We start from the raw sequence: 25899 nt of genomic DNA, 5'->3' as shown, positions 1-25899 counted from the left end.
AACACTGAGTTCCCTGGCGATGAAAGAAGTGACCAAAATAATTCAATGGGCGGAGGATCACTCCTGCCACCTATCTGCGATCCACATCCCAGGTGTGGAAAACTGGGAAGCGGATTATCTGAGTCGTCAGACATTCCATCCGGGGGAGTGGGAACTCCACCCGGAGATCTTTGCCCAACTAACTCAATTATGGGGCATTCCAGACATGGATCTGATGGCGTCTCGTCAGAACTTCAAGGTTCCTTGCTACGGGTCCAGATCCAGGGATCCCAAGGCTACTCTAGTAGATGCACTAGTAGCACCTTGGACCTTCAACCTAGCTTATGTATTTCCACAGTTTCCTCTCATTCCCAGGCTGGTAGCCAGGATCAAACAGGAGAGGGCCTCGGTGATCTTGATAGCTCCTGCGTGGCCACGCAGGACTTGGTATGCAGACCTGGTGAATATGTCATCGGTTCCACCATGGAAGCTACCTTCTTGTTCAGGGTCCATTCGAACATCCAAATCTGGTCTCCCTCCAGCTGACGGCTTGGAGATTGAAAGCTTGATTCTATCGAAGCGTGGGCTTTCAGATTCTGTGATAGATACTCTGGTTCAGGCCAGAAAACCGGTAACTAGAAAGATTTAGCATAAAATATGGAAAAGATATATCTGTTGGTGTGAATCCAAAGGATTCCCATGGAATAAGATAAAAATTCCTAAGATTCTCTCCTTTTTCCAAGAAGGTTTGGAGAAAGGATTATCTGCAATTTCTCTAAAGGGACAGATCTCTGCTTTATCTGTCTTACTACACAAAAGACTGGCAGCTGTGCCAGATGTTCAAGCATTTGTTCAGGCTCTGGTTAGGATCAAGCCTGTTTACAGACCTTTGACTCCTCCCTGGAGTCTAAATCTAGTTCTTTCAGTTCTTCAAGGGGTTCCGTTTGAACCTTTACATTCCATAGATATTAAGTTACTATCTTGGAAAGTTTTGTTTTTGGTTGCTATTTCTTCTGCTAGAAGAGTTTCAGAGTTATCTGCTCTGCAATGTTCTCCGCCCTATCTGGTGTTCCATGCTGATAAGGTGGTTTTGCGTACTAAGCCTGGTTTTCTTCCAAAGGTTGTTTCTAACAAGAATATTAACCAGGAGATAGTTGTACCTTCTTTATGTCCGAATCCAGTTTCAAAGAAGGAACGTTTGTTACACAATTTGGACGTAGTCCGTGCTCTAAAATTCTATTTAGAGGCTACAAAAGATTTCAGACAAACATCTTCTTTGTTAGTTGTCTATTCTGGTAAAAGGAGAGGTCAAAAAGCGACTTCTACCTCTTTCCTTTTGGCTTAAAAGCATCATCCGATTGTCTTATGAGACTGCCGGACGGCAGCCTACTGAAAGAATCACAGCTCACTCCACTAGGGCTGTGGCTTCCACATGGGCCTTCAAGAACGAGGCTTCTGTTGACCAGATATGTAAAGCAGCGACTTGGTCTTCACTGCACACTTTTGCCAAATTTTACAAATTTGATACTTTTGCTTCTTCGGAGGCTATTTTTGGGAGAAAGGTTTTGCAAGCTGTGGTGCCTTCCGTTTAGGTAACCTGATTTGCTCCCTCCCTTCATCCGTGTCCTAAAGCTTTGGTATTTGTTCCCACAAGTAAGGATGACGCCGTGGACCGGACACACCAATGTTGGAGAAAACAGAATTTATGCTTACCTGATAAATTACTTTCTCCAACGGTGTGTCCGGTCCACCGCCCGCCCTGGTTTTTTAATCAGGTCTGATGAATTATTTTCTCTAACTACAGTCACCACGGTACCATATGGTTTCTCCTATATTTTTCCTCCTGTCCGTCGGTCGAATGACTGGGGTGGGCGGAGCCTAGGAGGGACTAAATGGCCAGCTTTGCTGGGACTCTTTGCCATTTCCTGTTGGGGAAGAGATATTCCCACAAGTAAGGATGACGCCGTGGACCGGACACACCGTTGGAGAAAGTAATTTATCAGGTAAGCATAAATTCTCTTTTCTTCAGTAGATTGTGTGTGTGTGTCTCACACACACACACACACACACACACACACACACACACACACACACACACACACACACACACACACACACACAAAGGGATAGTAACCCCACATTTGTTTCTTTCATGATTTGGATAGAGCATGCAATTTTAAGCACCTTTCTAATTTACTCCTATTGTCAATGTTTCTTCGTTCTCTTGGTATCTTTATTTGAAAAAGTAGGAATATATGCTAAGGAGCCTGCCCATTTTTGGTTTCAGCACCCTGGCTAGCGCTTGTGATTGGTGGCTTCATTTAGCAAACCAATAAGCAAGTGCAACCCAGGTCTGAACCAAAAATGGGCCGGCTCTTTAGCTTACATTCCTGCTTTTCAAATAAAGATACAACAGGAACAAAGAAATTAATAATATGAGTAAATTTGATCATGCAACTTTCTATCTGAATCATGAAAGAACAAATTTGGGAGTACTATCCCTTTTTAAAGGGGCAATATGCTCAGCTTCCCCTGCATACAGTGCATACATCTCGTCTGATAATTGTTGTTATTTGAAATAGAAATTGTAGGACCATTACTTGGCAAACACTTCTGTATCTGACAGTGACTGAGTGAGTGAGTGAGTGTGTGAGAGAGTGAGTGATTTTTAATTTTTTTAAATAATTTACATTGCTCGCTTGTCAGTGTGTTTCCGCCAAGATAGGCCACCTATGTGCACTAGTATGGCACAACCTATCAAACCGTGAATATTAAATTGCAACCATGACACAGGCTGCACAGCTGCAGTTATTTACTTAGGTGCCCTCCTACACTAGCATATACTTAGAACACAGAGACTCAGATGTGGAAGCGTACTGCTGTATTATTCTATGGGGCATTTTCAAGATCCTTCTATTTCAGGGAAAGATCTTGTTTGGACGGCCACTGAATTGCTACATTCACTGGAAGGGATGATTTCACTCCTTGTGTCATTCCAAGAAGCAAAGATCCTCCTCTTTGGTGTCCAAACAGACCAAAAAAACAAAAAAAAAAATAACCTGCCCCTTCCTTCAAATCAGCATGAAGGTGCGTCCCCCCCAACTCAATTTCTATTCAAGTTCCCTGGATACTGAACATAATTTCTTAGAGGTACTGTATAGGCTTTTGATTTCTCCCACTTTGAGACCATATTCCAAAAGATAATTTAAAGGCCAGAGCTTTCTTGGCATGTGTAATAGACCTAGAAGCCATGGGATACAACTCCCACAGTGGAAGTTAACACCCCCCACAATCCATGAAAAATCATTTGTTCTTTTATTATTGTTTATGATCACTAAATACAGTAGAATTGAAAAACTGACACATAATAAAAAGACAATGCAATGGCACTTCTTTTGAATTTGAAATTAGCCAGAAAATATTCTACTGCTCATTTCAAAGTTAAATTTTCCCTCCCCCTGTGTCATGTGACAGCCATCAGCCAATTGCAAAAATTCTGTACACTTTAACACATGCTCAGTAGGAGCTGGAGCCTCAGAATGTGTGCATATAAAAATAATGTGCATGTTTAAAAATTAATGTATATTGGGAAGTTTTTTTTTGTTTCTTTCTGTTTTAAATTGCATGCTTTATCTGAATCATGAAACTTTAATTTTTACTTTAGTGTCCCTTAAACCGTACATTTAGTATCTGTTTTATATAAACATTAAACAAATAAGATGCCCTCTTTTTTAAATGCAACAAAGTGGGGTGAAAAAAAAACTGTTTGTCTCTAATGATAAAGCTAGTTTGGCCTTCTCCCTTTTAAAATTATTCCTATTATGCCTTAAAGGGACATAATACTCATATGCTAAATCACTTGAAACTGATGCAGTATAACTGTAAAAAGCTGACAGGAAAATATCACCTGAGCATCTCTATGTAAAAAAGGAAGATATTTTACCTCACAATCTCCTCAGCTCAGCAGAGTAAATTCTTTGTAAAAAGTTATACTCAGCTGCTCCCAGCTGCAGGTAAAAAAAATAAAAAATAAAATAAAAAATGAAGAAATGAACAGCAGCCAATCAGCATCAGCAGTGCTGAGGTCATGAACTTTTACTGTGATCTCATGAGATTTGACTTGACTCTCATGAGATTTCATTGTAAACTTCCTTTACCTGATTGGTGAAATAATATGAGAGTGCACGATGCTCATCCCTTCAGATGTCCCAGGACAGACACACTAAAATGCTGCTTAGAAATCCTTTACAATGGGAGGTGGCTACTGAGGAACTTTTGAGGTAAAATATCTTTCTTTTTTACATAGAGATGTTCAGGAGATATTTTCTAGTCAGCTTTTTACAGCTATACTGCATCACTTTCAAGTGTTTAAACATTTGGGTATTATGGCCCTTAAATTGAAGTTCTAGCTTAAGCCCTCATATAGATAATGGCCATTTTATCAGTAGTAAACCACTATAAAGACAGTTAAGCTGCCTATGCATTTAACTTCATTTCAGTGTGGACCTTATTGCAACCATTTCTTACACTTCCCATCGCAAGAGGCAATTTCCGAATAAACAAATGCAGAGGGAACTTGATACTGCCAGTTCAGTTATACAGCTGCTTGATATGTCAGTCCCTCAGAACCTTTTTAATTTTACCCCTTCGTCATTTTGGGGAATAGCTCCAATTGCTCTGTAATTGAAGCAATGACATTGTTAGCAGTAATAGCCGCATAGATAAGCAGCTCTGTTTAGTATCTGTGGTAAAAACTGATGAGTGAGATGGTTACATTTACAACACAGAGTGGCTTTTAGTTGATTTAGGTTCTGCAATTATGTTTTGGATGGAGTGTCAAGATTTTATTTGCATGCAAGGTTTTATTTGTATTTATTTTATTTGTTGAAGCCATTTCCTATTTGCCCTCGGCACTTCCTTAAAACATGCTATGAGGGTTGCCACCTTTGCTTGATAATTAGCATGCATTTGCATAAATATACAGCGTAACTGTGAAACCAAAGCTGCTAGGGCACATTGCTAAATGATCATTTGTCCGAAAATTTGTGTATATATATATATATATATATATATATATTTTTTTTTTTTTAATTTTTTTTTTTTAAAGCAATTGATTCTTGTACTCCCAGTATTGTTTTTGTCCTCCGTCGTGCTAACCCTTACTGCTGATCATTACTACTGGTAGAGAGGGACATGCATGCATCTGCAAGTGTTACAACAAAACGTTAGTTCTCAACATATAACTTATTGTGCTTGAAGTTAATAAGCTGTATATGGTCTGTCTCCTACACTATGGGCTAGATTTATTATATTATAGCTGAGGTGTACAGGGGCGCGTATACGCGCCCCTGTACACCTCAGCTCGCCTGTGGGGGGGTGAAATTAACCTCAGGTATTTGGCATTGCACACGAGCGTGCAATCCCACCCCCTGCCCGCGCGCGGGCAGGAGCTGTCAATCTCCTCGGTCGGACTCGACCGAGGAGATTGAATTTCGCCAGTTTAGAGGTGGCGAAGAGCTTAGGGAAGCAGCGGTCTGTAGGGGCTTGATAAATCTAGCCCTATATATAGAGTAATAAGTAACCTTAATGGATAAACAATGCACCATTCAAATTTTAAAGGGACAGTAAATACTTTGCAGATTGCAATATATTATTTTTCTAACAAAATTACTGTGGTCAGTTGTATTTATCCAGATTGTACAGTTGGTTTAGTTTGGATGTTGAAAAACAACTGCAGCAAACAAGATATTTATGCTTTAAAGGGACATAAAACTCACTTTTTTCTTTCTTTCATAATTCAGGCCGAGCATGCGATTTTAAACAACTTTCTAATTTACTTCTGTTATCAAATGTTTCTTTGTTCTCTTGGTATTTTTTGTGGAAAAGTGGAGACGTATGCTCAGGAGCATGCATGTGTCTGGAGCACTATATAGCAGCAGTTTTGCAACAATGTTATCCATTAGCAAGAGCACTAGATGGCAGAACTGTTTCCTGCCATGTAGTGCTCAGACACCTACCTAGGTATCGCGTCAACAAAGAATACCATAGTAACGGCACACATTTTGATAATAGAAGTTAATTGCAGCTTTTTAAAATTGTATTTTCATATGCCTTTAATAAATGAAACAAAGTGTACTTCAAGACTGCAGAAAAAAAAACTTTTTAATTGCAAGGTGTTTACTGTCTCTTTTTAGTAGGCCTGTTTTTTTTGTTTTGTTTTTGGTAGTTTTTCATAAAAAAAAAAAAAATCCTATGTGATGTAAATCAAATTCCTACTAGTCTGCTAAAACTAATATTTAATTCACTAATTGATAAACAAAACATTGTCTGTAAGCATTGTTGAACTTCTATTTAACCCATTCCTGCCGTTAGGACGTTCCATGCCATCCTGATTGAGCTGGACTTTAGCGCCCTTCGGATGGCATGGAACGTCCTAGCCTCTGCAGCTTTCTAAATGGGATTGCTGGCTGGAGGGTGGGCCTAGTGTTAGACACTCCCCCTGACCCGATCCCATCATTGAAATCACAAGATCACATTAACGATCATGTGATTTAAATTATTACTTATTTGTTTACATCAGAACTTTGTTCTGATGTAGCCAAATAAGTCCAGGTGGGAAGTGGTTAACAATGTGAAGACTTGGGTTCAGTATTTGTTTTTAAATACTTTTGTTGACTTAGAGTGGCATGAAAGTCCACATTTAAGCTTTAGTGGCTCACATAGAACATGCAATTTTAAGAGACTTTTCAATTTACTGTACTTCTATTACTTTGTTCCCTTGGTATCCATTGTTTAAAAAGCAAGTCTAGGTAGGCCCATCAGCAGCAATGCATTTTGGTGAGTTAGCTGGTAATTGGTGGCCCATATGCCTCTTGTCATTGTCTCACCAGATGTGATTAGCTAGGTCTAGTATTGCATTGCAGCTCTAGCAGGGATTAAAAACAGTTTTATATACAAGCAAATGTGCAATAATAAAATATCCTAGACGCCAAGGCAGAATATGCTGTGATCTGAGATGCCATTGCTGAAAATGCAGCATGTATACAAAAAGAACAGGACACAGGAACTGTTAGCGTTTTCACTTTGAAGAGAACAGCCTAATGTGGAGCAGCTCTGCAAACAGCACTGTGCTCTGGCTACACTGTGTACATTTTCCTTAACACAGTGCAGCCAGAACAAAGCACTGTCTGAAGCGAACAGTGAAATACATAGCAACGCTGTTAAGAGGCAGCTTATTGATTGACTGTCTCTCACTGATTTTTTTTTCCCGACCTCGAGGCCTATCCTGGTCTGCAAAGCTGTGACACCTGACCACAACGTTCTTGTGAGCAATGCTCCTTTTTATTACTACATTTTTACCTCATGTGATGTTATATTAGTCCAAGAGCAAAGGAAATACATTTAGTCAAGAGACATTTTAAAAACTTAACCAAATTTCAGTTTTTCTCTGCAGCTAATTTGCAATGCAATTTTCAACTGCTGCATTATAAAACTTTTAAAAATTGCTTTAATTTCCAGTCAATCAACACATTGCATTTGAGCTGGTTCTTTAGTGTAACTGTCTAACTTAAAATTTTATTTAATTTAAAAATGACCATTACATTTTGCCCTTGCCCCTTTAAGTAACTTGTATATTTTCTGCACATACAGGCTGTTTAATATAGCATAAGATGCTTTGTGCAGTGCATTTATCCAGCGATTATGGGTCAGCATTGTTGGGACCCACCAGAATTGTATTTTGTGCTGATCTGGAGTGAGATATATAAACAATATAAGGAAACCAAGCTGTAAAGAATAGAATAAAATCAGGTTGGCCATTTAAGTTTCAACAAAAGAAGTGCTGTGCTCTCTTGACTCAGCTTTACAAAAACCCAACAACTGCAAAAGATGTTCTAGCTGAAACTGAGATTCTGAATATCCGAATTCTATTTTGCAAACTCTTATCGCACTTTCGCAGGACAGGGCATCTGTTTCTGCAATATTCAGTCATCCAGAGAAATTGCTCACGCTATTATTTCCTGATCGCTCGTGATCATTATAGTGCTTGGTGATATTTACCACCATCTATTTCTGCAGCTGCATGTGCACAGTCTACGGAACTATCTGTTGATGATAGTGTAAACCCCCCCCCCCAGTAAAATCCTGGCAAATGTCTGCATGCATTCTGCTGCGCCAGAAACCTTAAATTAAGACTTGCTTGTATGCAGACAATGCACAACACACAGATCATATTGATTTTAAACAGCGAGGCTTAGAAATAAAAAGGAAATCAGTATGCAGGAGGAGGAGAAACGTTTGATGGATCTTAGTTGGCAGCACAATGCAGCTCATCAAATAAACTTGTCTGAAGTGTCAGTTTTGCATAATGGAAAGAAATGATTTAAGGTAGGGCTCAAAAAGTCGTTTTGGATTTTGACAACTCAGTGCATACAGCTCTAATCTCCTCTGCCTATGGAGGGCCTAATTCAGTTTAACCCCTCAAGACTTTCAACTGTGTTTTGTTCGGAATATTCTTCTTTTGTAGCTCTGTAAATATAGCTATATTGTTTTATGTCGGGGTTTGCCAAATTTGTTTACAATTTAGCAGCAAATCCACAAAATGTACGCCTGTCTAGTGCAGAGTTTCTCAACTCTCTAGTCTTCAAGTAGCCCTAACGGGCCAGATTTTCATGATATCTGAACTAGAGCACAGGTAAAATGCGCTGATGGGTGAGAGCAATTAAGTAACCATGGTTACTGATCATCTAATTTCATCTGTGCTCTTGTTTAGATATCATAAAAAATCTGGCCTATTGGGGGGTACATGACGACTTCAGCTGAGAAACACTGTTCTAGTGCATTAAAGGGACACTGAACCCAAATTTCTTCTTTCGTGATTCAGATAGAGCATGCAACTTTCTAATTTACTCCTATTATCAAATGTTCTTCATTCTCTTGCTATCTTTATTTGAATGCTCTATCCGAATCATGAGAACATTTTTTTAGTTCAGTGTCCCTTTAAGAACAATCAGTGGGTGTTAGGACTTTTTTTTTTTTTTTGCGCTATATATACTTTAGGGAACAGGTTAATAGGGTATAAAATTCTTTTGTAACGTAAGATAAAGATCTGCATTTTCTATACAAACAATGTATTTTGTTAATGGTTTGGGTGAAACTATGTTCATTTCCTGAAATGCCGTGCACGCCCGCATATGTAGGTGTATATATGTGTGTTTATGCACATGCAGATGGTTTTAAAATCCTTACATAAAAATCATCGGTCTTCAGAGGGGATCTTCTGACTGGATCTTAAAAACTATGGATTGCTATTTATTTAGTGCACTTCGTCTCTGTTTACCAGCCCTTATTAAAGATAGAAAAAAAAAAATGATTTCCCAGAACACAGGACAATCATGCTGAAAAATAATCCTTGCAACAGTGATTTTAAAGTGGTATGAAAGAGAAAACTAATAAAAATGAATGAATAAAAAATAAATAAATCAAATCTTTTATTATCCTTGGCTGAAGACCATATCTACGTAGGCTTAGAGCAGACAGCCTCAAACTTGGCCCTCCAGAAGTTTTGGATTTTAATTTCCCATGATGCTCAGCCATCTGATAATCCAGCTCAGAAAAGAGCTGAATGCCACTGCCTGCGGCCATGTTTGGCATACGCTGAGCACACAAAACAACAAATGCACACGTCTATTGGACACCCGTGTTGTAAGTCCTCGGACTAGACATCGGCATCCACTGTAGCTTTAAGAGGGTGGCCATAATGCTGCATTTAATTATGCTGAATTGTAGAAAAACTAACCTTCTTTACATCCCTAATGAGGCAGCAGATAACATGAGTTATTAGGTTATTTGAAAGTGTAAATCTTACCATGAGTCCTTGAGCATATTTCATGCAGTTAAGCAAACCTTTTCTTTAATGGGTCATGTGCTCCTCACATTAAAGTGATTAGGAAAATTTACTAATTCCAAAAAATGCTGTGCCCCTGTGTTAACACCTTGACTGCCAGTGAGTGTTGCAAATCTGATGATGTCCAAGATGATACTTTATACAATCTATTGGTGTGGGCTGGTTTATTAGTTATCCAATGAATGAAAAATTCTAGACAGAACTGTTGTCATCACCATGTTTTCCTGTAATCCATTGTATTCCTTTTCTGCATGCTAGTAATAGTCTACAATAGGTAGACACGCACACTGTGTGGTATTCATATGGGGCCCTTGTGCCTTTAATTGCTTACAGATTGCATTTGGTGTCCTGTTATTGAACTCTTCCAGTCTGTCAGAGTCATGCATAGCCTGAACTTGAGCTGTATTAGCTATTGTTGTGGTATTTCTGCCAAGACTCCATAATCTCTGTTTCCATGAAGCTGCTTTAGCTTTAATTGAGGAATTGGCATTTACACTCTACTGATGTCAGTGTTTAAGTACCTCCACTGACATTCCAAAACCACTTCTCACTGTGCCACTGCACTTGGCTAATGCTCTCAAATGTGCAGCTTGGGATCCTGCTCCGAGACAAGATACCAAAAGGAACATGAACAGGCTGTCATTGTTTGTCCCCATGTACACAGAAGCAGGGCCTGTTTTTTACTTTATTATTATTTTAGATTTGGTCATCTTCATCTCTGTACAATGATCTGCAACATATTCGCTGCTTCAGAAGCAGATCACTACTTTAATAAAGTATATGCATGGAATAGCTGTTTAGAAGTGGTAGAAGCTTGTTTAGCAATTTATGACAATACAAATTAGCCATTTATGAATTGGATTAAGCAGAGCTATCATTGTTAAAGTAGCGTAAAAGTCAAAATAAAATGTTCATGATTTAGACAACATATAACCGGCACATTGTCCCAATCGCTTCTGTCAAAAAGCACTTGAGGCACATTCATTATTCAAATAGGAGTACAGGAAGAAAAAAAAAATGATTTCTGTAATCAAATAAAATACTAATGCAAGTACAGTATTAATTTTGACTTTGATGATCTTTTTTTTTAAAGTGCTTTAAAAATGTTAGAAGACAACTATTTAACCTTGTGTTTTTTTTTTTAAAAGCCTTTAGAAAATAAATACATATAAGCAAATAATTTTAAGAAGCTCCAACAGAAGAGATGTCAAGGTTTCTTTTGAACCTCCATGAAAATCCTGTGTTGTACAATATATTACATGGAAATCCTTTTTCATCTCTCTAGTAATTGGGTCCCAGCAGTAAGTATAGGAGAGATACAGTTTGGTGGCAGCGCAGTAATATCGTTTAAATTCTATCAGAACAGATACATCTCACACTTTTTACAAGCAATTATAGTGCACATTCATAGCTTTATTCTCTTGGATTTTTTTGATTTGTTGACCATTTTATTTTTATTTACATTGACAGTTGGATATATTAACTTATGTCTATAATCTTTTTTTAAAAAAAATGTAATTAAATATGCACCTCATGTCTGAAATAATGTGTGATTTAATTGGCGTTTGATGTTGGTGTCATGGATGGGATTAATTCATCACAAGCACCAGTGACATACAGGGTTAACTAAATCCATCACTTGGAGCAGTTTACTACATGCAAAGCTAAATATGTTACTGCCACCTAAGTTGTGATAGCCAAGTCCTATTTGCCACTAGCTGGCCCCAGTCAGGACTATGTGCCACATTGTGACAGTGCGGTCATGAAGGGGTTGTAATATCACAGCTCCTCCCCTCCTTTATCCCAGTATCTTACCTAGGTATAAGATCCAACCCAAATGAACCCCCTAGATCCTGCCTACACCGACCTATAATAAACTGCCACCACCCAGAACTTATTAATATTTGGGGTGTTATAGGTTCACTGTAAATTATATTCATATACTCTTACTTCTCTTTTGTTAAGCTGAAAGCATTGTTGATAAACAGAGAATTATGGCATTCACCCTCTCAGACGAGGTTTGGGAAGCAGAGCTGAAAGAATCTCTTACCAATACAAATCTAGAAAGCAGTGATTTAGAAACTAATGTGTTCAATGCTTTTAAAAAATATAAGAATTGTATTGTAAAACAGGTAAAGGTAAGAGCAGAGAATTCAAGCTTAGCCAACTATGTGGAGAAAAAAATAGTCCCTAGAGGGTTAAGACTTTTCTTAGACCCAGGTTTCAATGCTAGAGAGGAAGAAGGAGGCTTAGAATTTTTGGATGAATGGAATGAAAAATTATCTTCATGTGCGCTTGGAATGATAGAGATGTTAATTAAAAGGAATGATAAAAGATTGGAAAAAATAAAAGATGTAGAGTCAGTATTACAAATTGTTAATAAGTTTGATCATGATCCAAACTTCGAAAAACTAAATGAAGAAACTAAAATACATATTTCTAGATTGCAAGCAGAAATCAAAGTTAGGAAGTGCAGAAAACTGCATCGGGATCAGGAAGATTATCATAACAAAAAAGTCTATGTATATAAATTTGATAGAGGTTCTTATGATTCAGGGACAGATATGTCAGACATAGAAAATGAAGATAGATCTTCAAAAAACGAAGGAGGCCCTGGGTCACAAATTACAGGCCAGGGCAATCTAGGAAGAGACGAGGGGGGAGGAAGAGGAGCAGAAAAAACAAAGAACATAACAACCGAAGAGAGGAGATATCCCCAGCGAGAACAGAGAGGGAGAGGGGGCAATATGAGACAAAGGCAAGGGAACAGAGGGAGGCCACGAAGGAGACCCTATCAGGGCTATTAATCCCGACTGCATCTAAAGATGAGTTACAGATTATCAATCTTTCCTCATTTAAATTAAAACTAACACATATTGAAGTTCTAAGAAAAGGTTTATCCTTTAGTCCGACTAATAAACTAAATAAGTTCGATTTCATTAAAGATTTACATCTCTTTGCGAGAAAACTAGTGTTACACCATATAATGCACCAATCATCTGAAAATAAGAAAGACGAAGAGGCAATACTTGCCCTCAAATCCCTTTTGGATGACAATGAGTCCACAACTATTTCTGAGAATACAGGAATATTTAGATCTAATTTAAAGACAAAATCCACCTATATGCCTTCTATAGCACAGGTACCTGCTGTCTCCATGTTTGTTAAAGCGGTAGAAAAGGAGATTGAACAGTTACCTGAAGAGAGGGTTCTGTCTGATAATTTAACTTCAGGTCAAAGAATGGCGTTAAAAGAACTAACCCAAGCAAAAGGGATAGTGTTTAAGCCAGCGGACAAGGGCGGTAACCTAGTTTTGCTGGATGAAACTTTCTATCTAAATGAATCAAAAAGACAACTGTTGGACAGAACTCAGTATGAAAAACTACCTAAAAATCCTTTGTCAAATATGAAATTGAAGTTGTATCATATTTTACAGGGAGCTAAAATGGAAGGTCTCATTTCCCCAGATGAGTTCAAGTTTTTAAATCCGGTGTGTTCAGTGATGCCTACCTTTTATACTATCCCGAAAATTCACAAAAATAAGTCTCACCCACCAGGGAGACCAATAGTATCGGGAATAGGAGGCATCAGTGAACACATCGGACAATATGTAGATTTCTTTTTAAGACCGTTCCTACTATCCCTGCCCTCTTATGTTAAGGACACCCCAGATCTCCTTCGAAAAATTGATGACATATCTGTCTCAACCGACACTATTCTTGTATCACTTGACGTTGAAAGTCTCTATTCCTCTATACCTCATAAGGTGGGGATTGGTGCAAGTGAACACTTTTTGAGATCTAGAGGCTCAGAAAGTAACAATCATACTGACTTTGTCATTAAGCTGTTAAGGTTTATCCTTGAGAACAATGTGTTTGAATTTGATGGCTCAATTTATAGACAGGTCAGGGGGACAGCAATGGGAGCCTTGTGTGCACCCACATACGCGTGTCTACACTTGGGGGCATGGGAGCTTGACATCTTTGAAAAGTTTGGAGAGGTGTTCAGTTCCCATGTGTCCCTTTGGCTTAGATATGTGGACGACATCCTTATGTTTTGGGATGGCCCCCTGGCCTGTCTGGTTGAATTTATTGACTCATTAAATATAAATGACCGGAACATTTTGCTGACACATGTATTCAGTGTGAAAGAATTACCTTTCCTGGATATTTGTATCAAAAAAGAAGGAAACAAAATAACCACTGAAAACCATCGGAAGAACACAGCAACAAACAGTTTATTAGAAGCTTCCAGTAGCCACCCGGAATCACTCAAGAGGCATTCCCTTTGGACAACTGCTGAGACTGAAGAGAAATTGTTCTTCAAAAACAAAATTTGAGCATCATGCTCAAATTGTGTGTGAAAAATTCATTGAAAGAGGATATTCGAACAAATTAATTAAATTCACCCTTAACAAAGTTCGGAAATTGAATAGAAATGATCTCCTTTATTCAAATAAAGTCAAGGCTACAACAGATAGCAACACAAGATTCATAACTACATTTAATTGCCAATGGCAGACTTTGAGAGACATTTTGTCTCGACACTGGCACTTGCTGTCATTTGATGATAAAATTGCTGGACAAGTGGGTCAAAGACCCTTTTTGACCGCAAAAAAATCTCCTAACTTAAAAGAGAAGTTGGTTAAAAGCAGATTCGTGAGGTCAGAACCCACAACTAACTGGTTAACTAAATATCAACAAGTTAAAGGCAGTTTCCCATGTGGACATTGTGTGTATTGTCCATACATGCTGAAGTGTAAAACTTTTTCGGCAAATACAAACAATAACTTTGAAATAAGGTGTTTTTCTAATTGTAACACAGTAGGAGTAGTGTATCTCTTACAATGCTCCTGTCCCCTGTTCTATGTTGGAAAAACAAAACGGATGTTCAAGGACAGGGTACAGGAGCATAGAGATGACATACTCTATGAAAGAGATACGAGTGTTGCTAGACATTTCAAAGATGCACACAATAGTAGCACTGTATCTTTAAAATTTGTTGGTATTGATCAAGGACTGACAAGTGGCAGAGGAGGGGACAATAATAAATGTCTTCTAAAAAAAGAAGCCAGGTGGACTTATGTGTTAAAAACAGTGTCCCCTTTTGGCTTAAACGAAAGAATTGAATTTAGGTCTTTCCTGGGTTAAAAACATGAATAATGTGACAAATCAACCTAGGTAGTCCTAAAAAGCAATAAAAACAACTTGTAAGATGATTCCTTTTTCATTTCTATCATTCCTTAAAAAGCCTAAGCACAAATATGAAGAAAATAATGTTCGTCCAGAGTATTTTTAATACCTCAAAACGAGTTATGTAAAGTTATTGCATTAGAGGTGTTTTAAATAAAATTAAAATAAATTCATTGAAGGCTCAGCACCACTTGGTCCTTTTGACAGTGTTTAAATTCATTTGTTTAATCTCCTTTTCTTTAAGTCTGTTAAACTTTGCGTAAACAAGGTAAATAGCAATGTTTTGTCCTGTGTATACATGCAAGGAAATTTCAATAGTGGTGATGTTAAATGACCTATCCTATTGGCTGGTGTGTATACGCGTTAATCGCTCCTGTAACATTGGCAACAGATTTAAATGAATGGAGAGTTCACCTGTGACTGACAGTCCTGACGAGGCCCTGACGCAAAGCATTGTGGGGCGAAACGCGCGTCGACACAGTCATTTGAAAGTTTTAGCGGCAGCAAGCAAGTACCTGGATTGGTGTTGATCAATAACACTTTGTTTCTGGAAAAAGGTCGGCAGAGGCGAATGAAAGTGGATCTACCCAGTATAAAGTCTCAAAGTTCAGATTGCACAAACGAAGGTGTTAAGAAACGGGACGAGTGATCTGGGTGAGACAGAAGCCAGATGCCAAGTCCTGGCTCACTTCACATGGTATGCTTCAAGTCAGTGCCTAAAGAAACCGGAACCCGGTCTGTGCTGCCTGGAACCTATCCTTACTTGGAAGAGGTTGTATACGTTTTTCTTTATCCTTTATTGCCGCAATTTGGAAATAGCCTGATGTTATTATCAAACACTCATGGTTCATAAGTGCTGACATAGGAGGACGCTTTTACCTCGAATCTGTCAGCTGTTTCTCTACTAACAGTACCTTTTTTGGATGAACTCAGATGTTGCTATTTTGCCAATAAGATATTATACCATAACCATCACAAGATTTGTGGAACTTTTGCTTTATTTGGGACATTTTGTTTCAACTTCAATTAGTTTTCTGATGTTATGTTTTGTTTTATTGAATCATTTTTTTGCAAACATTGAGATTGTCATTTATGTACCTTGCACTCATGAGTTTAGGTATAGAATCAGGTTTCCACTGCAGTGGCATATTTAGGTTTAGGTTAAACATGTATGAATAAATGCGTTACACGTTAATTGGACCATCTGTGTGTGAGCCTCGGTTTTGATACTTTGTTTCAGCTTGTTTCTACATATTAGATTTTGAGAAGTTAACACTGAGTGCTGCAATCCCCTACTTTAAATACAGCATCTCGTATAGCTCTGCTGTGTGCAATATATATTTACTCATATAAATATACTTGAACTTAATAAAATATTTGGGGTCTGCACCAGGACCTGGTTTAACTAGCGCTATCCAGGTTATATTTGTATCAGGCAATTTACCCAAAAGTGGAAATATGGGAGCCTGACTGTTATATTTCTCTCCCTAAACTTTCAATTAATTAATCACTGTAAATTATACTTTATATATTTTTCCTAAGCTAAAGAGGCTGGGAATTCAGCAGTGTTTCTCATCCTTTTTGTAGCAAGTACTCCTAAAGGCATATATTTGTGCCCCAACGGCAACATGTGAATATTTAGGTAAAAAATAGTACACGCACAAGCCACCAATTACCCCTTACCAAAGCCCCATGTACCTCCCAGGGGTACGTGCACCACAGGGTTGAAAAACAAGGACTTGGTGCACAAAGACCGATTTTACTAACCTTTATATTTTAATCTGAGAAAAGTTCATAGTGTGTTAAACCTATAAGGAAAAAGAAGTGTATACAATGAAATGGCACGAAACTCCAAATAATCCGTCCTATATTAAAGTGCACTTTATTCCCAAATATCTATAGGAGAGTTCTGATGTAGCAGAGCAAGCCCACTGTACTTTCCCTCTTACTTCCTAGCTGGGCATATTTGGGTCTATTGAAGACCACCAGCATCTCAAATATTTGTGTATCAATAATAATGTACTCTAGGGATGTTTTTATTTAACTGAATATTTTAGTCGGTGAATGATTTGTGGCTCCTTTTAGGGCAATCTGTAATTGGCTCCACACCCCTTAAAGGGATATGAAAGTTTAAATTAAACTTAAAATTTAACTTAATTAAACATGATTTAGATACCATTTTGAGACTCCATTAATTCACTTTCATTATCAAATTTACTTTGTTCTTTTGGTGTTCTTTGAGAAGCATATGTACATATCCTCAGCAGCAATGCACTACTGGGAGGTAACTGACGATTGGTTGTTACACACGTGTCTCCTTTAATTGTCTCACTGGTTTTGTTCAGCTACCTTAGGTATAGCTTTTCAGCACAACAGGCTTAGGTGCTGCACGTCACCCAGGGACCACTGCCTAAGTCCCCAGTACATAAATCAAAGGAAAAGCAGGCAGGTGACAGCAGATGCAATATTCTTTTATTAAGGAGGTAAAAAAGGCAACGTTTCGGGATTAGTCTCCCTTATTCATGCCAACCATGAATGAATAAGGGAGACTAATCCCGAAACGTTGCCTTTTTTACCTCCTTAATAAAAGAATATTGCATCTGCTGTCACCTGCCTGCTTTTCCTTTGTTCAGCTACCTCCCAGTAGTTCATTGCTGCTCTATAGCTGACTTAAACTATGCATTTAATCTCTTTGTAGGGGGTTAAACAAATTGTTATATACAAGCAATAGTGCAATAATAAAATGCTCTAACTTATCTGTTTCATTTTGCACTTTTATGTCCCTTTTTTAAAGGACCCGTCAATACAGTAGATTTGAATAATAAACAAATGCATGATAACAAGACAATGCAATAGCACTTAGTCTGAACTTAAAATGAGTAGTAGATTATTATTTTTCTGACAAATTTCAGTTATGTCTATTTCCACTCCTGTATCATGTGACAGCCATCAGCCAATCACAAATGCATATACGCTTAATCTGTAAATTCTTGCACATGCTCAGTATTTGCTGGTGACTCAAAGTGTAAATACAAAAAGACTGTGCACATTTTGTTAATGGAAGTAGATTGGAAAATTGTTTTAAAATTGCTGCTCTATCTGAATCATGAAAATTAAATTTTTACTTTAGTGTTCCTTTAAGTATGGTCTTCCTCTGAATCTGGTCAAGTAGAGCCTGGTGTTTAGAACCTGAAGTGTACGAGTCAGAAACAAAATTTTCATGTGAACTCAAGTTTTTTTTGTGTAAGGCAGAGCTCAACAAATTGCAGGCACCAGGTCAAAATAGTAGCTTATAACAAATGATCTTGGCCTGACTGTGGAAATCAGGAGATTTCAGCAAACTGGAAAGCAAGGCCAAGGTGGCGAAAAAGTCAGGAAATATGCTGGTTGTAGAGTGTGTGTGGCTTATGCAACACAAATGAGCCTTTGGTTGAATTCCTGCAGTGGATGTCAGTGCCTCCTTGGAGATCTGATTCAGCTATCTTCACAATTCCTGCAAAGTCTTCCATTTATCTTGTCTTAAGAGCTTAGTTTACAGCAAAAGCTTCCACTTAAACTGCACTGGTTAACCTCCATGGACTATAGTGCACATTTGCCACTTTCTGGTTAGATGGTCTCTTCAGTGTTATATGCATTTTTGGTAAATGGTAGCTTGGAAAAGAGAAGCTTGTTGGCCATGCACTCATCTTAGATGTTTATTAATTTAATAAACTTTCACTGGATCACTGTCAGTATAGTTAGCTGCTGGTGCTTAGATCCTTCTGCTAATCCATAGAGTACACCTCCTTGTTTGTTAGACAGCCAGTTGTAGTTTGTAAAACAGCACAGGCAATATGGCTAGAATGACTCTCACTTTATGGCCATGAGATCATGTTTAAGAAGATATAGAGATCCACTACTATTGATGTATCCATTGTATATATTTATATAATTGTATCTGGTATGACTGCAATGTTTAAGATAATAACATACAGTTTGGTGAATTCCCCAAGCCTGGGTTACAAGTCTTAGATTTCTAGTTCTAGCTCTCACTAGTTTGGATTATTTTTCATGCTTTCCTAATCCTATATCAAATTATTCATTGACCTTTTTTAAAATAGCTCTGTATTTTGGGTGGCTCTCTTGTGGATCACTGGCCTACTTGTACTATTAATTGAAAAAAAACTCTTCCCAGAGGCATCTCTCTCTAGTTTCTAGGTTATTTTATGACACTGACCATATCCTAAAGGAGCTCTATGGCAGAAATAGAGGAGATCTGTAGTGTGTTGTGTTTATTTTTTAATTTAAATCTTCTTAATTGAAACTCTTTCTGTGCTCTCTCAGAGCAGGCCCATTATTCTCCAGTAATCTGCTGTCAAAATAAAAATAAATAAAATTTATGGTTATATTCTTTTTTTTAAAGTAGACTGGCTGTGCTTTTTTCTTTACACTACCAAGGAGTGATTTAGGGCAAGTTAAGCTGTCTCAGAGGAAATTGTTCTTTGTCACTTTAGCTTAGAAAATGGAACATATCAGGTCTGTCTTTAGTTTTAAACCCCAAAGATATCTGTTTGCTGTGCATCAGGACGTAATGTTGTTGGTTGTTCAGTTATTCACAAGCATTTATTTGGTAGCTGTGGGACGTTCAACTTGTCAACAGTAAATTTTATTTTTTTTAAATGTTTTCCTTTTCCATTAAATAATCTCATATTTCTTCCATGCTAAGGTTTTCCCCATAAGATACATTATGGTATTGTCTTTGAGTAGGTCACTTGTTTTTACTAATCGTTCAAAGTCACTGGAGAGACTTATTGGACAAAGTTGCAATAGGTGTGAGTGAAAGGTGGTTTTGCGAGAGGATAGGGAGCTTCTGCCGACAAGGTGCAAGATGATGTTGACTGCAGTGTTATAGAGGAATCGAGTGAGTGTGATAAGCAAAATCAGTGTAAGCCTGAAAGAGAAGGGCAGTAAATGGTAAGTAAATAGGCTAATATATGTATGTGTATGAATTTTAAATTGTTCTGAGAGTGCAGATTCTTTTTGGGATTTTCTTACACTTTTATTTCTACACCCAGTTTGCTATCCTAGTTCAGAGGGGGGGCATAATTTTATATTAAAAAATAAATAAATAAATATATATATATATATATATATATATATATATATATATATATATATATATATATATTTTTTTTTTATACGGCAAATTAGGAATTCCAAAGTCCAGGCGTATTAATTAAAATATAAAATAAATGTGACTCCCCCCCCCCCCCCCCCGTCTGTATTTATCTAGAACAATGGTTTTATTTCTAATTTACTGTACTGTACTATCTTTCTAATGGTTTAATGTGTATATAAAACTAACTTTAGGGAGGGTGCATGTATAAGCTGTATTAGGACACGTAAATATTCTGTAATAAACGTAAGCTATTGATGTTTATACTTGGAATATTTGTATAGTTACATATGTAAAATAGGATTTTCTTTCATGTAATTAGCAAGAGTCCATGAGCTAGTGACGTATGGGATATACATTCCTACCAGGAGGGGCAAAGTTTCCCAAACCTCAAAATGCCTATAAATACACCCCTCACCAGACCCACAAATCAGTTTTTACAAACTTTGCCTCCCGTGGAGGTGGTGAAGTAAGTTTGTGCTAGATTCTACGTTGATATGCGCTCTGCAACAGGTTGGAGCCCGGTTTTCCTCTCAGCGTGCAGTGAATGTCAGAGGGATGTGAAGAAAGTATTGCCTATTTGAATTCAATGATCTCCTTCTACGGGGTCTATTTCATAGGTTCTCTGTTATCGGTCGTAGAGATTCATCTCTTACCTCCCTTTTCAGATCGACAATATACTCTTATATATACCATTACCTCTACTGATTCTCGTTTCAGTACTGGTTTGGCTTTCTACTACATGTAGATGAGTGTCCTGGGGTAAGTAAGTCTTATTTTTGTGACACTCTAAGCTATGGTTGGGCACTTTTATATAAAAGTTCTAAATATTTGTGTTTAAACATTTATTTGCCTTGATTCAGGATGTTCAATATTCCTTATTTCAGACAGTCAGTTTCATTATTTGGGATAATGCATTTGAATAATAAATTTTTCTTACCTTAAAATTTGACTTTTTTCCCTGTGGGCTGTTAGGCTCGCAGGGGCTGAAAATGCTTCATTTTATTGCGTCATTTTTGGCGCTGACTTTTTTGGCGCAAAAAAATTTCTTTGTTATTTCCGGCGTTATACTTGTCACCGGAAGTTGCGTCAATTTTGACGTTTTTGCGCCAAAAATTTTGGCGTTACCAGATGTGGCGTCATTTTTGGCGCTAAAAGCATTTAGGCGCCAAATAATGTGGGCGTCTTTTTTGGCGCTAAAAAATATGGGCGTCATTATTGTCTCCACATTATTTAAGTCTCATTGTTTATTTGCTTCTGGTTGCTAGAAGCTTGTTCACTGGCATTTTTTTCCCATTCCTGAAACTGTCATTTAAGGAATTTGATCAATTTTGCTTTATATGTTGTTTTTTCTATTACATATTGCAAAATGTCTCAGATTGACCCTGAATCAGAAGATACTTCTGGAAAATCGCTGCCTGATGCTGGACCTATCAAAGTTAAGTGTATTTGCTGTAAACTTATGGTATCTGTTCCTCCAGCTGTTGTTTGTAATGAATGTCATGACAAACTTGTTAATGCAGATAATATTTCCTTTAGTAATGTTACATTACCTGTTGCTGTTCCATCAACATCTAATACTCAGAGTGTTCCTGTTAACATAAGAGATTTTGTTTCTAAATCCATTAAGAAGGCTATGTCTGTTATTCCTCCTTCTAGTAAACGTAAAAGGTCTTTTAAAACTTCTCATTTTTCAGATGAATTTTTAAATGATCATCATTCTGATAATGTTTCCTCTGGTTCAGAGGATTCTGTTTCAGAGGTTGATGCTAATAAATCTTCATATTTATTCAAAATGGAATTTATTCGTTCTTTACTTAAAGAAGTTTTAATTGCATTAGAAATAGAGGATTCTGGTCCTCTTGATACTAAATCTAAACGTTTAAATAAGGTTTTTAAATCTCCTGTAGTTATGCCAGAAGTTTTTCCTGTCCCTGATGCTATTTCTGAAGTAATTTCCAGGGAATGGAATAATTTGGGTAATTCATTTACTCCTTCTAAACGTTTTAAGCAATTATATCCTGTGCCATCTGACAGATTAGAGTTTTGGTACAAAATCCCTAAGGTTGATGGGGCTATCTCTACTCTTGCTAAACGTACTACTATTCCTATGGCAGATAGTACTTCCTTTAAGGATCCTTTAGATAGGAAAATTGAATCCTTTCTAAGAAAAGCTTACTTATGTTCAGGTAATCTTCTTAGACCTGCTATATCTTTAGCGGATGTTGCTGCAGCTTCAACTTTTTGGTTAGAAGCTTTAGCGCAACAAGTAACAGATCATAATTCTCATAGCATTGTTAATCTTCTTCAACATGCTAATAATTTTATTTGTGATGCCATCTTTGATATCATTAGGGTTGATGTCCGGTATATGTCTCTTGCTATTTTAGATAGAAGAGCTTTATGGCTTAAAACTTGGAATGCTGATATGTCTTCTAAGTCAACTTTGCTTTCCCTTTCTTTCCAGGGTAATACATTATTTGGTTCACAGTTGGATTCTATTATTTCAACTGTTACTGGGGGGAAAGGAACTTTTTTACCACAGGATAAAAAATCTAAAGGTAAATTTAGGTCTAATAATCGTTTTCGTTCCTTTCGTCACAATAAGGAACAAAAGCCTGATCCTTCCCCTACAGGAGAAGTATCAGTTTGGAAACCATCTCCAGTCTGGAATAAATCCAAGCCTTTTAGAAAGCCAAAGCCAGCTCCCAAGTCAACATGAAGGTGCGGCCCTCATTCCAGCCCAGCTGTTGGGGGGCAGATTACGGTTTTTCAAAGAAATTTGGATCAATTTGATTCACAATCTTTGGATTCAGAACATTGTTTCAGAAGGGTACAGAATAGGCTTCAAGATAAGGCCTCCTGCAAAAAGATTTTTTCTTTCCCGTGTCCCAATAAATCCAGTGAAGGCTCAAGCATTTCTGAAATGTGTTTCAGATCTAGAGTTGGCTGGAGTAATTATGCCAGTTCCAGTTCTGGAACAGGGGCTGGGGTTTTACTCAAATCTCTTTATTGTACCAAAGAAGGAGAATTCCTTCAGACCAGTTCTGGATTTAAAAATATTGAATCATTATGTAAGGATACCAACATTCAAAATGGTAACTATATGGACTATTCTGCCTTTTGTTCAGCAAGGGCATTATATGTCCACAGTAGATTTACAGGATGCATATCTGCATATTCCGATTCATCCAGATCACTATCGGTTTCTGAGATTCTCTTTCCTAGACAAGCATTACCAGTTTGTGGCTCTGCCTTTTGGCCTAGCAACAGCTCCAAGGATTTTTACAATGGTTCTCGGTGCCCTTCTGTCTGTAATCAGAGAACAGGGTATTGTGGTATTTCCTTATTTGGACGATATCTTGGTACTTGCTCAGTCTTCACATTTAGCAGAATCTCATACGAATCGACTTGTATCGTTTCTTCAAGAACATGGTTGGAGGATCAATTTACCAAAGAGTTCATTTGATTCCTCAGACAAGGGTAACCTTTTTAGGTTTCCAGATAGATTCAGTGTCCATGACTCTGTCTTTAACCGACAAGAGACGTCTAAAATTGGTTTCAGCTTGTCGAAACCTTCAGTCTCAATCATTCCCTTCGGTAGCCTTATGCATGGAAATTCTAGGTCTTATGACTGCTGCATCGGACGCGATCCCCTTTGCTCGTTTTCACATGCAACCTCTTCAGCTTTGTATGCTGAACCAGTGGTGCAGGGATTATACAAAGATATCTCAATTAATATCTTTAAAACCGATTGTACAACACTCTCTGACGTGGTGGACAGACCACCATCGTTTAGTTCAGGGGGCTTCTTTTGTTCTTCCAACCTGGACTGTGATTTCAACAGATGCAAGTCTGACAGGTTGGGGAGCTGTTTGGGGGTCTCTGACAGCACAAGGGGTTTGGGAATCTCAGGAGGTGAGATTACCAATCAATATTTTGGAACTCCGTGCAATTTTCAGAGCTCTTCAGTCATGGCCTCTTCTAAAGAGAGAGTCGTTCATTTGTTTTCAGACGGACAATGTCACGATTGAGTCATATGTCAATCATCAAGGAGGGACTCACAGTCCTCTGGCTATGAAAGAAGTATCTCGAATATTGGTATGGGCGGAATCCAGCTCCTGTCTAATTTCTGCGGTCCATATCCCAGGTATAGACAATTGGGAAGCGGATTATCTCAGTCGCCAAACGTTACTTCCGGGCGAATGGTCTCTTCACACAGAGGTATTTCTTCACATTGTTCAAATGTGGGGACTTCCAGAAATAGATCTGATGGCTTCTCATCTAAACAAGAAACTTCCCAGGTATCTGTCCAGATCCAGGGATCCTCAGGCGGAGGCAGTGGATGCATTGTCACTTCCTTGGAAGTATCAACCTGCCTATATCTTTCCGCCTCTAGTTCTTCTTCCAAGAGTAATTTCCAAGATTCTAATGGAGTGCTCGTTTGTTCTGCTGGTGGCTCCAGCATGGCCTCACAGGTTTTGGTATGCGGATCTTGTCCGGATGGCCACTTGCCAACCGTGGACTCTTCCGTTAAGACCAGACCTTCTATCGCAAGGTCCTTTTTTCCATCAGGATCTCAAATCCTTAAATTTGAAGGTATGGAGATTGAACGCTTGATTCTCAGTCATAGAGGTTTCTCTGACTCTGTGATTAATACTATGTTACAGGCTCGTAAATCTGTATCTAGGAAGATATATTATAGAGTCTGGAAGATTTACATTTCTTGGTGTCTTTCTCATCATTTTTCTTGGCATTCTTTTAGAATTCCTAGAATTTTAAAGTTTCTTCAGGATGGTTTGGATAAAGGTTTGTCTGCAAGTTCCTTGAAAGGACAAATCTCTGCTCTTTCTGTTCTTTTTTTTCACAGAAAGATTGCTAGTCTTCCTGATATTCATTGTTTTGTTCAAGCTTTGGTTCGTATAAAACCTGTTAAGTCAATTTCTCCTCTTTGGAGTTTGAATTTGGTTCTGGGGGCTCTTCAAGCTCCTCCGTTTGAACCTATTCATTCGCTGGACATTAAATTACTTTCTTGGAAAGTTTTGTTTCTTTTGGCTATCTCTTCTGCTAGAAGAGTTTCTGAATTATCTGCTCTTTCTTGTGAGTCTCCTTTTCTGATTTTTCATCAGGATAAGGCGGTGTTGCGAACTTCTTTTAAATTTTTACCTAAGGTTGTGACTTCTAACAACATTAGTAGAGAAATTGTGGTTCCTTCATTGTGTCCTAATCCTAAGAATTCTAAGGAAAGATCGTTGCATTCTTTGGATGTAGTTAGAGCTTTGAAATATTATGTTGAAGCTACTAAAAATTTCCAAAAGACTTCTAGTCTATTTGTTATCTTTTCTGGATCTAGGAAAGGTCAGAAGGCCTCTGCCATTTCTTTGGCGTCTTGGTTAAAGTCTTTGATTCATCATGCTTATGTAGAGTCGGGTAAAACTCCGCCTCAAAGGATTACAGCTCATTCTACTAGGTCAGTTTCTATTTCCTGGGCGTTTAGGAATGAAGCTTCGGTTGATCAGATTTGCAAAGCAGCAACTTGGTCTTCTTTGCATACTTTTACTAAATTCTACCATTTTGATGTTTTTTCTTCTTCTGAAGCAGTTGTTGGTAGAAAAGTACTTCAGGCAGCTGTTTCAGTTTGATTCTTCTGCTTATAATTTCAGTTTTTT

At 37.9% G+C, this 25899-nt stretch overlaps 1 protein-coding gene across 1 annotated transcript in view; it reads left to right on the top strand.

Annotated features, from left to right (window-relative positions):
* The window catches only part of FURIN (furin, paired basic amino acid cleaving enzyme), a 494229-nt gene that overhangs the window by 112022 nt on the left and 356308 nt on the right, over positions 1-25899 (top strand). The gene's annotated exons all lie outside the window — the stretch shown is intronic.

This window comes from Bombina bombina, chromosome 6 (genome assembly GCF_027579735.1).
Source record: "Bombina bombina isolate aBomBom1 chromosome 6, aBomBom1.pri, whole genome shotgun sequence".
Lineage (NCBI taxonomy): Eukaryota > Metazoa > Chordata > Amphibia > Anura > Bombinatoridae > Bombina > Bombina bombina.
The sequence above is the reverse complement of the archived record's forward strand: the minus strand, read 5'-3'. Positions and strand labels throughout refer to the sequence as shown.